Raw genomic sequence first — 14,430 nt, forward strand, 5'->3', positions numbered from 1 at the left:
GTAAAAGGATTCTCATTGTAACCGGCAGATATTGCACAGAATAATATAGGAACTTTTGAAGGTTATAATAACACTGTTATTAAAACGGGGGCTCTCTTCTACTACAACGGCCGCGGTTGGATGGGTATTGGAGTCCAACATCTCACTTCGCCCTAAGTGCCCGTCTCTAAATTAATCTTCTTGCTTGAACCATGCATAGCAAGCTTATAGCGTATTTTGCACAGGTTCTTAATTTCCCATAACTAAAATGAATGGAAATATTTGAGAATTTTAGCATTTCCTGAACGCTAAAAGCGAGTTTTGCCCATTTCGAATGACGTGAAATCGAATATAAAATTATATTGCGCTTATGGAATAATTTTCAGTACTGGAAATTTCTTCTGTTAAATGCAGGTTTATGCTAAATGTAGGTCACGCAAAATCGGCATTCTACAGTAATATGGACTATGTTATTGCTTCGTTTACATTATGTACAACCTATATCTATAGGCCTATAAGCTCATCAAGATTTCAGTAGGTTATATTTATAACACTTCAGAGAAACGTACATTTCAATTATGTGTATTCCAGATTGGGTAACATAATGAGAACTGCCCCTGGACCCACGAGATATGCTCTTCAGAGGACAGGTGATTCCCAGATGTTGGCAGTGAAGTTACTCGTCCTTCATAAAATGCTGGAAAATACATGAGTGGAAATATATTGTGAAATTGAGAGGTTTTTTGTAGATAAAGGAAAACCTATAGGCCCATTCCTTTGATAGAGCTTGAAGCATATTTAGGTACGTATGATTTACATTATTTAGTAACAATATCAGTTCCTGTCTTTATTGCTGACTATTAATAATCACGACCAGTTGCATAGAAAATCAATACTGGCGCGCGGAGCTTCCGGCTAGCCACTGAATTATGCTTCAGCCGAGCTCCATGATGGACGGCCCATGTCGTGTTTGTTGGAAGACATATTGGAGTATCTGGGGAATGGATTTAAATACTCCAGGTTAATGTGCTTGAAGATTAAGGCTAAGCCTTAATTTTTTTTAATATTTCCAGTTATTACCTTTCAATTTTTATTTTATTTAAAGCCATGTGAGCACTAAATTGCTGTCTGAATGAGACCAGAATACGTTAATTTTGTATAACATTATTTTGGATAGTCTACAGTAAAAATGTAAGTAATTTGACTTCCCAAACTCATGCTGAATATCTGCTGCCATGGATTAGTTGAAGTTATTACCATAAATTGAAGTAACAAGCCATCGATCATCATGTGACGTTACTAATATTAGGCCTACCGATCGTAGGAAATTTCGGCAACAACTTTTACGTCCACCTAATGAATAATCTTCTCAACAAACAATTGTAATTAGGTTAAAAATATCATATTAACATGTCTAGATTTTTATCAAAACCAAACCAAGAGGTAATTTATGCCTATGAGTGTTAATGTCATTCTAGTTGTTTCATTGAGATTATTGATTGTGTTAATTTTTCGCCTCCATATTTTTCCTTGGTTTTGATTATTATTATTATTATTATTATTATTATTAATAATATATTTATTAAATTTTGGCCGGTGTATTTCATTCTATTTTTCCTTGTTTTTGTTATGTGATCTCTAATCGTCCTGTAAATTTGTGTTTTGCCCTGTGTTGGTTTATTTATCATTATGGGATCATTCTTTTCGCTGTTCTGGGGTCTAATTTTGATTATCCCTCATATACACATCATGCTGTTTCAAAAGCCCCTCACTTTAAATGTTATAACAATTTTGATCACCTGTTAAATACTCTGTAAATCCAACTATCATTCAATGTATTAATAATTATTTTTATTTATCTTCTGTAACTAGGCCTTTCTAGGGAACTGAAATTTGTTTCTCCTGTTCTTTATTCTCCTTTGGTTCATGCTCACATGTCTTATTCACATCCGTGTTTTGTTTTTTTACCTTCCATTATTTATTTGTTGTGTCACTAAGTTCTTATCCCTTATCTTGTGGATGCTTTAATTTTGGCAGGCCTTGCCTGTTAATGATTAATGATAGATTGGCTCGGGTAGCTGTATGCTTCAGTTCGTGTAACATTGTTCTGTTAATTGTGGACCATTAATATGTTTTTCCCTTGTAATAATGTAATTGGTTTGGGAAATTTTTCTACCATTTATTATTGTCATTTAAATTTATTTATTTATACATGTGATTTTATTTGCTGTTCGAGTCACATTTTGAGTTTGCTTGTGTCTGTGTTTCCGTAATTGCTTAAACATTCATGTAAGAATGATTTGAAACAAAGTTCAATTTAATCAGATTAATACTTAGTTACTGGCCAGTATTCTATTTTTTTAGAAAGGTATATCTTAAAATTAAATATTAATTTTTTTAAATGGTCTCAGGTTCATAGTAATAATCTAGAAAGGTATCGACCTTTCAGTATCCTTATTGTTTTATAGAATTGGTTAACTTTTATATTATTTAGTAACTTATTTAAAGTTATTAGTTATCAAATTTCTTGTAATTTTATTCATTTAAAATGGTAATTCAATTGTAGATATTCATGAAATTTAAATCTTTAATCATTAAGTAAATATTTAACTCCAATTCTAATTGTGTCTCTTCATTTGGTAGTGCTGGTTACTTCGACTTGGCAACTAGTTAAGTGGTAATTTAAGATCTTGCCCTCTTAACTGTCTATTATCCTGGGCCCCTTCCATGCTTTATGTTCATATGCTGCTGCTCCAAATAAGTAATTTTGTGCTTTGATGTTGTTTCTTGCTGTTTTACTGTATTCATATTTGTGTCCTTGGCCCATTGCAAAATGGGCATTGAAATACCCCATAACAACATAGTCATACCGAAAGAAGACGACAGAAATGCTATGCAGTGGACGATTGCAGTGATCAAATGGGTATCCTGGTTGTGACGGATTCATTCATGTAACGAATGTTCAGGTGAGTAACGGTCAACATACAAGGACTATTCACAAACAGTATCCATTATGAAGTATGAAACAGAAAGGCTCTCATTCGTGGGGCGTTTATTTATTCATTGCAAGTTTAAGTAATACTATAAGTCACAATACACTAGTAACACCACAGACCATATTAGGAAGAATAAGAATATTTTTTGCTTGCCACGAGATGGCTACAATATGTGTAGTATAAAAGTGATAGCTCATAGTAAGCAAACATATCCCATGCAACTTATACCTACAAATAATTGTATTATCTAGAAATCAATAATTAATATAATCAATAAGATTACAAAGGTGTTTCATTTGGATGCAACAAGTAAAGTATCCAGTAAGAGTAAAAAAATGTATCTTATAGCAACTCTGTGTTCGAAAATATTTACGAAGTCAAAAGTATTAGTAAGAATGATACCAGGTCACAAGTGATAACACGGTACTGGTCTTTCGGGTAATCCTAACTGCTACACAATACATAAAGCAAGATCGTGGAACAACTTGAAGGAAAATGAAAATTAGCGAAGTAAACAGTCAATCTCATAAAAAGTATATTTTCCATAGGACTATCAATCGCATGCATTGAAATGAAGGGTTAACAACTGATATCTGTTGAGCCATTTTTAAACTATTTTCATTACCTGTAGATGGATTATCAAATTATGTACATTACCTCAAGAGTATTTTCCTGTGTTGACCCTGGCTCTGTTAACTCTGATTTAACTTCATTTTTCAGAACTACCATATCTGATACATGTTCAATATTTTCCTGTGGAAAATAAGGCATATTAGGTATGCATATAACACGTATCTACAAATACAGTCACCAACAAATGAACATGATAATTCATTACCTGCCAGTGTTACAGTTACTTTCAAAATTTCACTACTGTTTAAGAAAGATTTCTAGCGGCAGAAGATTGTTAATACCAAAGTCTGTACTGAGAATGGGCTCACTATCCTTCCTCGCTCCTTATGTCAGAGAAAGAATGGGACTGAAAACCAAATATAAAATTAGATATATTTTCTAGTCATATCAGAAGATATCCTAGAAGAGATGGAATAGGGGCCATCTCGCACAGAATTTGGAAGGATGCTGCCATAGTCATTAACACTAAATCGTATGTACTGTATCGGGAAAATATACGGAATAAGGAATAAGGGCTTGAGATTCAACAAAGGGGTGAACGGATCTTATGGAGCAGGTACAGAGAGATGTATTTGCTGATCGAAATAATAGCTGATTTTGAAGACAAAATTTATTCATTTCATTGAGTAGGACTTGCATTTTCCCTGTTATTTGCTTCATCAAAAAATACTTTAATAAACGGACTCAATTTCGTCTTGAAGTTTTAATATCAAATTAATTGTGGCAAATGTCTGTCATTCCTAAATGAATTTCATTTCAAAGTACAACCTCTTCCTTTAAAAATTCTTAAAATTCTTTCTTGAACTCGTTTGAATTATGGGAAAAGAGAAAATTATTGAATTTAAATTAAGTTTCCTTCACTTGACAATATGGAAAATTTCCCTACAGTGTTTTCTAAATGATTAACACTTAAAATTGTGCAAGTCTCCACTAGACTCTCTTTAAACATTTAACACTTAAATGGATATCGCAAAGAGATTCGTCTTATAAAGTTCGATCTTATAATTTCTTTACGAATAGAAGTTTAAATATTCTGATAATACTGTTGGAATATTATGATTTCCAGTAAGAGTGAATAAACTGTTTGTTGAACTGCTATCTAAACCACTGATTCTAATATTCCACCAATGAAAAGATAGTCTTGTGGAATTCAAAAAGAGTCCGAAAAACACTCATATCAACAATAATCTGGAATTCAGGAATGGTTTGTGAAGATATGCGGTTCAGCGAATAGCATGTTTGACAGCCGGTGTCATGGTACCACGTTAAACTCCCTAGTTGAGACCACGTCCCATGTCCCATGTCATCAATCCCACATTGACAGGTAGACATGAATATAATTGACACTCAGGTTTTAACGCGTTTTTGGCTGGATATACAACACGTAACAGTTCAACTGACTAGTAAAAATTACCGAGTGTCTTATCTGACCTGCTTCAGACTACGAACACAGTGCACACCAGCAGTAAATTGCTGATAATTATTGTTCTGAAAATCGTCGTTTAAAATAGCAGTGGGAGGATATGTACAAGTGTTTTCACACTGAGATCACAGTCTATTCAAATGACGGAATGTTGTACCTCGCGATTGTTTACAAGTCCTGATTGCGGTACTACATCACGCACTCGCGACGAAAGATTAAATACGTTGATAGTTCAAAATTGTCATTAGACGTGTATATTAAAGCACTATTATGAGATAGCCTGCTTTAGTAAACGAGACATTATTTTACAAGAAAATGTCCTTAACTTGCACACGTTTATCAGTTGTAAATGTTTTAAGTTATTCTGTCTAGAAGAAAATTATAAGTTTTATATAGTCCAGTTCACTCGAGTTAAAGTCCAAAATGTAAGGTAAGTTACTATCACCAGCACTGTTAAACACTTTAAAAATGATGAGATTACCAAGTTGTAGTAATAATTTAAAAAATTCTAAGTCCGACACTGTTCACTGGACTACAAGTCCGAAGATAATTGAAGCAGAGTACGTGATTGCTGTTCTTTTATATCGTGCAGCTGTGTTAGCTTTCCTCCCCTTCCGATAAAATTCCATTTTTTACTGTGGAATAACTTTTAAATCCGTGGGCCAATTTTAATAAAATTTCCACATGTTGATGTTTAAATCATGGACTACAAGATCGTGTATGTCATTATTTGATATCTCCACGGGATAAATTGTTAGTGAAAGTACTTCTCGTATGTTCTAAAGCAATCATGCATTGTTCACGTGATCATGACGTCAATCTCCAACGTGGAAGTTCTGACGTTAATAGCTCGCTGTTTGCCTGCCTGAGCCGTGCCGTTGCAGTTCTTCGCAAGTCGGGCCGTATCGTTGCAGTTAATTGACATTACACAATAATGTTCCAGGCCGTTAATGCTTCCTAGTACATATTCCTCCCTCAGTGGCTAAAGAAAACTCGAAGGATTTCCTTTTGCTCGTTTTTGTTTCTGGACATATATCTTGAGGTTGGAGACCTTGTATATACCCCCTAGGGTAACATCCATCCTTGCTATCGTCTGATGATGTCTTTCAATAGAGGAGGACGATCATATTCGAGAACCCATCTCTCGTTGAAGACGCGAGCCTCAAGATATAACCTAATACGAACGTTAGACTTGCGAACAATTGCCAGGGGGTTGATATAAGGCGTAACGCAAGGCGAAATGTTGTCATCTTCCTTCATTTGCTGGATAAGGACTTCAGCTTCGTCTCTAAACTTGTTCGGAATCGGATACGGCTTTCTATTATAAGGGGAACGATCAGTTACAATAAGGTGATATAGAAACCCTTAATTTCAACGAGTTGCTCATCAAATACACTTCGATAGATATTGAATACCTCTTGTCCAGCTTTCCCTAATCCGGCTACGAGTTCTGGGTCTTCAGCCACACTGGATAAGGATATAAAATTCTAGGGACCGACTATGGAGTTTTCGTCAAGTACGGACTCTTCTTTGTCGTATTCTGGTTCACCCTTCGTAACAACCATTGCTTCGGCTAGTGCATCCTCGCATTCAGCGGGTAGTACATAGACACGACTGACCTCTCCGGCAGGGGTTCCAATCTCTTCAGTCTCTATGTCCCCATGATCCACCAGCTGTAGCTCTAGAGAATCAGCATTGCTCAAACTTACAAGATTGGCGTCGTAATTTATGGTTCCTCTATATTTTATCATAAAGTCTGACCCTAAAGTAATATTATAGTTGATACGTGTTATTACAAGAAAAATATGCTCAAATGACTTTCCACTGATGTAAAATTCTACGAAAGCTTGCATCCTACATTTGATATTTTATCTGGAATTATTCCTTGGACCTTCAGTTATGCAACTGGCATCAGCAAAATGTCGTTATTATTCTTCAAAGATTCAATCAGTTTGTCAGATATAAGTGAGGATTGCGCTCCAGAGTCAATTAAAGTGATTACATTTAATATCATGACTAGACTTCTCTTGTGCTCTGATATGCTGCTGGTATTCCAACGAAGTTGCTCCAGGGTCATCGTTAGGTTTGATTCTTTCTCTGGCGTATTCTCTCGTTTCTTTCCACCTGCATTCTAGGTCTTCTCTTCTATAATACTTTTTTCTTCTGGAGCTTCCTCCTGTTTTCTCCAAGAAGGTCTGTTCCTATAGGGAACTTCACCACGATTCTGGCGTCTTGGAAATCCACGATACCTACTGAGAGAGGTTGTGTTATTCCGCCTCTCTTCTCTCGGTTTTACGTTCTCTCAATCAGGCGTCCTAATCTCGGCAGAATTGGTAGAAATATGTTTAGTCCTGCCCCCTTTAGGAGTTAACTGGTTGTTAGCAGTATCAGGTCTCCTTATTGTGGCATCCAAGTGTTCTATGGTCCGAATGTTAGCAGTTACAAGTATCTCCTGTACATGGGACGGGAATTGCAAAGTCATGATCTGGATAAGCTCTTTATCCGGCAGTGGAGCATCCAGATATTGCATTTTCTTAAGTTGTATGAGAAGATAATCACAGTATCGGGACGTATTGACTTAAGAATTATACTTTCTGGAGTATAATTGCACTTTTACAAGATGTTGGGTTTCCGTATCCAAAAACCAGTTTAGAACAGCTTTCTTAAAATCCTCGTAGGTATCAAAACTACTCTTAAATGCGATGAACCACGAGAGAACTCTGCCTTCCAGTAACTTAGAGACTGTACATAATCCTCAAAGTTTCGTAAAATTTCCCGGGCTGTGTACTCAACTCGTCCGGAAAATTTAGTTGGTTTGTCGTCTTGGATCTTAATAAGAGTTGTTGTATATGACATATCCTTTTAAGTAGCACGGCTTGATGAAAATGATAGGTTTTCCTTTTGCTTAATTTGTGTCATCTCTTTTTACTTTAGACTGAAATACAGTGTCTCAGGTTTTGAGATCATCAACATTTGTGGTATTTGTGTTTTCTAACTGTCCAGTGAAACGCTTGGGTAGTTTTAATAAGTCGTATTTCGTTATTGATTTTACTAATATCATACTTAAATGATTCACTGAATTTGGGCCATTTTAATCTGACCTTGCAATATGTGGCTGTGTGATTCTTGAAATTCAGATATGAGTTCCTTTAATTCGGAAGCGAACGATTGAACTGATAGAAGAACTGTTCTAATGTCACAATCTACAGACTCTATTGATTTATTGACTTGTTTTATATGGCGTGGCTCAGGCTATGAAGCCTGCGGTTATGCCAGACCATCTTATGTGCGCTACATCATGTGCTCTAATTTCTTCCTTGAGAATTTCAAGATTCTCAAGAAATAGGGTTTTTATTCACTGAGTTTGGCTTCTACTTTACCACTGGAGTCAGAATATCACTTCTCAATTCATGCACCTGCTTCCTTGAATCTTTGCTCACCGAGCTCGATAGCTGCAGTCGCTTAAGTGCGGCCAGTATCCAGTATTCGGGAGATAGTAGGTTCGAACCCCACTGTCGGCAGCCCTCAAAATGGTTTTCCGTGGTTTCCCATTTTCACACCAGGCAAATGCCGGGGCTGTACCTTAATTACGGCCACGGCCGCTTCCTTCCCACTCCTAGCCTTTCCCTGTCCCATCGTCGCCATAAGACCTATCTGTGTCGGTGCGACGTAAAGCAACTGGCGAATCTTTGCTCTAAGTTGGAATTTGATTCATTGAGCATATTGTTAATGGCCTTGTCTGCTTCAGCAAACCTCCTCTCTAGAGCGGATTGACCTTCCACAAACCTAGGCTCCATCTTTTCACTGGTGTTAATTTCTTGGATAGCTAATTCTTCCATCTCCGCATTGGATTGATCAATTTTAATATTTAACTGTGTGCTGGACACCACCATCTGAGTGTTAATTCTATCTTGGAATTTTGGTCAATAATACTCAGCCTAAGTGCTCCAATGGCTGCGAACAAAGCGAAGTGATTAACCACTTTAAAATATTTAAAGTTTGATGAAGCTCCAATAGCACGAAGTACTAAAGGTGTAATCAATTTTGCGCTCGAGTGTTGGAGCAAAATCTGTCCATGTTGATGTTACTTCGTGTTCATAGTTATTCATGTAACTCCACTTAATACCTGCATTACTTTGCACATCGCAGCTCCAAATCAAGTTGGTGCGCCATCTATACATCAATACAAATCGAGGCCACTCACTGGGAGCCGACTATATCCTTCCCTCTCTGTACCAGGAAAAGATATGGAATAAGGAAGAAGGGCATGAGATTCCACAATGGGTTAACGGTCCTTATGGAGCAGGTACAGAGAGAGGTATACGGTGATCGAAATAATAGCCGATTTCTAAGACAAAATGTATTCATTTCATTGAGTAAAACTTGCATTATCCCTATTGATTGCTTGATGAAAAATATGTTAACAAATGGACTCACTTTCGTCTTGAAGTTTTAATATCAAATTAATTGTGGCGAATGTCTGTGATTCCAAAATGAATTTCATTTGAAAGTACAATCTCTTCCTTCCTTCAAAAGTTCTTAAAATTCTTTTTGAACTCATTTGAATTACAGGAAAAGAGAAAATTATTCAATTTAAATTAAGTTCCCTTCACTTGACAATATGGAAACTTTCCCTACAGCGTTTTCTAAATATTGTGGTTTTGCTGAGATCACAGGGGCTACATGCTGCATTGATACAATTCTGTTTCAAACAGCATATTTCAATGCTTGCAAGTGTGAAAATAAAAAACGAACATGCAAGAAGAAGGCTTATCACAGTCATATAGCAGGGAAAGATGTGACATAGCCCAAACTCAAAGCAACTACAAATGAAACATTTTACTACTTCAAGTATGGTATGCAGTGTTCTGAGAACACCATCAGCAGTGTTGTAGTGTACATCAGCAGTTTCAGATCTTCCATGAACTCTCACGAGACCTTTTAATCTCACATGGATTCATAAAACCTCGTCGGTATGAAAGGAGGTGGGGGAGGGAGTGTCATCAAAAGCTTACATTCTAATATAAGTTAATTTATTAATAAAAGTGTATTCAAGTATAAAATTCTAGAATACACTGACTTAACCTATTCAATATAGAAGAAAGAGAACAGTAGGTGATGTAAATAAAGGATGAAAAACATGCACAAAGTAGGGAGGAAAATAACTACAAAGAGGAAAGAAAAGTTATTTTAATCTGCCAGAAATCCTCAAAGAGTTGGAGCCCACTACGAAGTGTCACATTAAATTGAATTTTCCCAGATGTCATATATTCTAGATCCCTTAGACATGGTTCTCTATGTAACATAGACACAGACATGTATTTGAGAAGTAAAATGAGCTAATGACTATTCTGCCTTTCTAAATGAATTCAATGTCTAAGAAAAATACTTATTTTGAAAGAAATCACATTCAGATTTTAACTCTCATATGCCATAGGCAAATCTCCTTTTTCCTTAACACAAATATATTCTAGCAGTTTGTAGATGTGAGGTAACCCAGAGTAATCATACCTGTGTTGACATTCTGTTTAGCAGATTGATGTATCCAGTCTCAAAAACACTGACGAAAGATATGTGATTCAACTTCTACACTAATTAAGACAGGAGTAATAATTTTTACCATGTGGTGATAATGGTGGAGCAGTAGTATTGGAGGATATTATTTTAAAAAAGTAAACTGGGCCAACCATCCTCTATTTTAATCAGAGAGGAAATATAGTAGAGGTGTGACCCCTAAACCAAAGTACATTTGATACAGACAGAAAAAAATACAGACTAATCCAACCCAAACATTAACACACTCACCAACAGTTTCCGATAATAGCACACATTTCTTTAACATCATTTTGAGATCTGTACAACTTAGAAGCAGTATCATTATAAGAAATATCAAACCTAGAGTTCTTCATCAGGAGTGTGCTCATATGTCAGGTTCAAGTTTGACACAGAACATAACAAAGCAAAATGCTCACATCCTTGATATGTTCACACACCTTTACCTTCTGTAGTGCCTGTAAATTAGAACTCAGCAAACACACATTTATTCTGACAATAGTGTGCATTAACTGCAGAATTTTGACTTTAATTATTACCGTCAAGTCACAGTTATTCACTGAACATCTCTCTTCCAACTTTCAAGGTTTTCGAAGACTCTGAGGTGCCAGAATGATGCACAGGAATTCACTTTCATGCTAGTACAACTACAGGCATGTGCTGTGATAATACAGCTTCTTCACATACATCTAGATGGAACCCAAATCACACTCGCCAACACGAAATTAGCAAGTCATCAGTTTACCATCTGAGCTATCAGATGAAGAGCCACTGAACTGAAATCCACACTCAGAGGATAGCAATGGACTGTGATTAGAGTAGCAACAGACAAAGCAAGGAGAGATGATGAAAATATCTTGCTTCTTCTCAAAACAATTCTACGGCATCTCCGCCTTTATCAGCGTGTTTCCTTTAGACGAGCTATACTCACAGCAAACCGCCACGGCAGAATTTACTACATGCTCACCCAACATTAGTGACATTGTACTGACGTTTAAATGATGCAAATCTTACCTGGAATTTTTTTGGAGGAAAATTATGTTCACCATGCGAGCCAGAGACCTACTGTCCATAACCTAATTCAATCTAGCACTCACCATTTTCCATCACTTCAGCAACTACAAGCACTGCAATTGGCTGACATATGACAGGAAATGATGTCAATCCCACAAAGATTTCATTACCATACCATGCAGAATAAATTCATAACCACACACACCTCAGAAATCAATTTCAATAACCAACAGAGGTAAACAATTAAACAACACAGAGTCAGTCAATGGGTACTTAACACATGAAATGCCCTGAAGACTCGATCTTGAGACAATGCCTATCACAAATTTGTCACTACCTGGAACTAACCTAGGCTCCTTCACTATCAAGCCCACAACAATAATTCAGCTTTTTGCCACTATCAAACAAAGAATGCACTGCCATCCACTAGTAAATGCTAGAGGCCAAATGTCCACTCAACGGCTCTAATCTGGGGCTTATGCCACAAGTACTGTTGTTTGTAATTCCTAAGAGTTGACCAAATTTATTAATAAGAATTTATTGCAGCCAGATGGCCATATAATGGGATACAACAATAGGTTTCAAGGTTACAAAGTAAGCATGAAATATTGTCACACAACATACTGCGATTTACAGATGCTTGAGGCAGTTTAGTCTTTGCTATAGTCAACTATGCTCTTTTCCCTTTTACTACACAGTGTTATGTGGTACCAAATTTATTCAGCTACTAAGGGTTAAATTCTGATCTCTATAAATTTATCTGGAATGGGACTTACAAGTGATGCATTTCTTGTTCCTTCAAGCCAGGCTGGTTCCTCTTTGATGTTTACTTCCAGCTCCATTTTACACTGCCACTGAAGTAGTTAGAAGGTACTGGGGATCGTTGATTACTTTCAATGACCTTACACTGAAACACAGGCCAGAAATTGTTATTTCCTAATTGCTGTCATTGCTACTTACATTATTTGTCAACAGACTAAGCAACAAACTTGTAATTCTATATGACTGTCAACAATATGATTATACCCAAAAGACTCAAAATTTTAAATGATTGTTGACATTGTAATCGTACCTATGGGACTTAAAGTTTTCTATGACGGATGTTGTGATCATAGCTAAAAACCTCCAGTTTTAAATGACTTCTAATACAATGATCACCTCCATAGGATATCTAATTTAACATATCTGTCGATATCGAGATCATAGTCCCCTGGTTTTACTTTAAAACTTTTCTTATTTATAGCTATATAATATACTGTTTCATATGGAACTGAAACCACAGCATGTTGACTTTTCTTTCTAAAAATCCAACATACGACGATTGTGATTGAAATTCACAAAATTTCTTGAAGAATTCAGTGACTAATTCGTTTGCATATCACTCTGATCTCCTTGGTCCATATCTTAGAAACTTCCTACCATTTTTATCCTCTGCACTGCGCTCCAGGGCCTTAACATTTGTTCTATCAAAACTTTCCTTCTTAGGATCAAATTCTCTCAAACCATTCTCCTCTCATCAAGCTGATTCACTAACTCTTTATTTGAGACGTGTTCTATTCATCTGATCTTTAACAACTTGCGATAACACGGCATTTCATAGGCTTCCACTCTGTTTTTCTCGGCACCATTTATTTTCCATGTTTCACCTTCACCTCAGTGCAAACATAATTATTAAGGTTTTCATTCCGTTTAATCTAAAGAACGTGATGTAGAAAAGATGCGAGTTTAAGCAGGATTTAGTGATGACATTTACAGATATTGAGGAGGCATATGGCTGTGTACCACAAGTTGTCTTCGATGCACTATTAAAAAAGAAGGCAGGGAGAGGAGAACTAATTATAAAAGCCAAAAATGAAAAATGAGTAATCAATATGAAGACAACTATAGGACAAACAAAATGGTTGAAAGTAGAAACACGACTTCAACAAGGATGTGTATTGTCCCCTCTACACTTCATTACAGTCATGGATGAAATCCACAAGTGGGAACCAATGAGGCAAAGGCCTCACTCTTTACAGATGACTTTGTAATATGGGGAGAAGATGAAATGGAAGTACAAGAACAAGTTACTGTATGGAATCAGGAGATAGAGGAATATGGTAATAAAATAAGTGGGGAGAAGTTCATGGTTATAGTGGTGACAAGAGGTAATAGAAAGGAAATTGAAAATATTGAAGTAAATGGAAGACCATTAGATGTTGAGGAAAGTTTCAAGTATTTGTGAAGAAAAATAGCAGAAGATGGAGAGAAAAATTATGAAATTGGAAAAAGAACTGAACAAGCCAATGTGTTTTATCAATGTGTGAGATGTATAGTCTGAAACTGGGGCATACCACAGGAATGCAAAAAAAATTTGCACCCTATGTATTACACACCGATTTTGATATATGCTGCAGACACATGGACAAGAAAAAATCATGATGAAGGCAGAATCCAACAGGCCAAGATGAAATTCCTTGGATGAATAACAGGGAATACGTGAAGGGATAAAATCAGAAACTTAGAAATCAGGGAGAGAATGGAATCCCTAAACTGCAAGATATGATAGAGACCAGTAAGCTTAAATGGTATGGACACATGGTGAAAATAGAAGAGGCTAGTGTTCCAAAGTGAGTATTTACACAGAAAATAACAGGAGAAAGGCATCAGGGAATGCCCAGAAGGAGGTGGATGGACACGGTAAAGGAGAGATACACACCTGAGGATGTCCTTCATTCACAAGTCTACCCAGAAGACTGGAAATGGAAAATGAAGAAAAGGAATCTGTTGAACTGAAGACACAAATTTATACAACACTGCTATTAGCTCATTTCATTGAACAATGCCACCAAC

General features: G+C 36.3%; 1 long non-coding RNA gene across 1 annotated transcript in view; it reads right to left on the reverse strand.

Annotated features, from left to right (window-relative positions):
- The window catches only part of LOC137502404 (uncharacterized), a 29,713-nt gene extending 17,209 nt beyond the window's left edge, over positions 1–12,504 (reverse strand). Inside the window, exons 1-2 of the long non-coding RNA XR_011018772.1 lie at positions 12,375–12,504; positions 3,633–3,728 (exon numbers count right to left, since the gene is read on the reverse strand). This is a non-coding gene — a long non-coding RNA (uncharacterized lncRNA). The remainder of the gene's footprint in view (positions 1–3,632; positions 3,729–12,374) is intronic.
- Positions 12,505–14,430: the final 1,926 nt, after the last annotated feature.

The sequence above is a fragment of the Anabrus simplex genome, chromosome 10 (genome assembly GCF_040414725.1).
Source record: "Anabrus simplex isolate iqAnaSimp1 chromosome 10, ASM4041472v1, whole genome shotgun sequence".
Taxonomy (NCBI): Eukaryota; Metazoa; Arthropoda; class Insecta; order Orthoptera; family Tettigoniidae; genus Anabrus; species Anabrus simplex.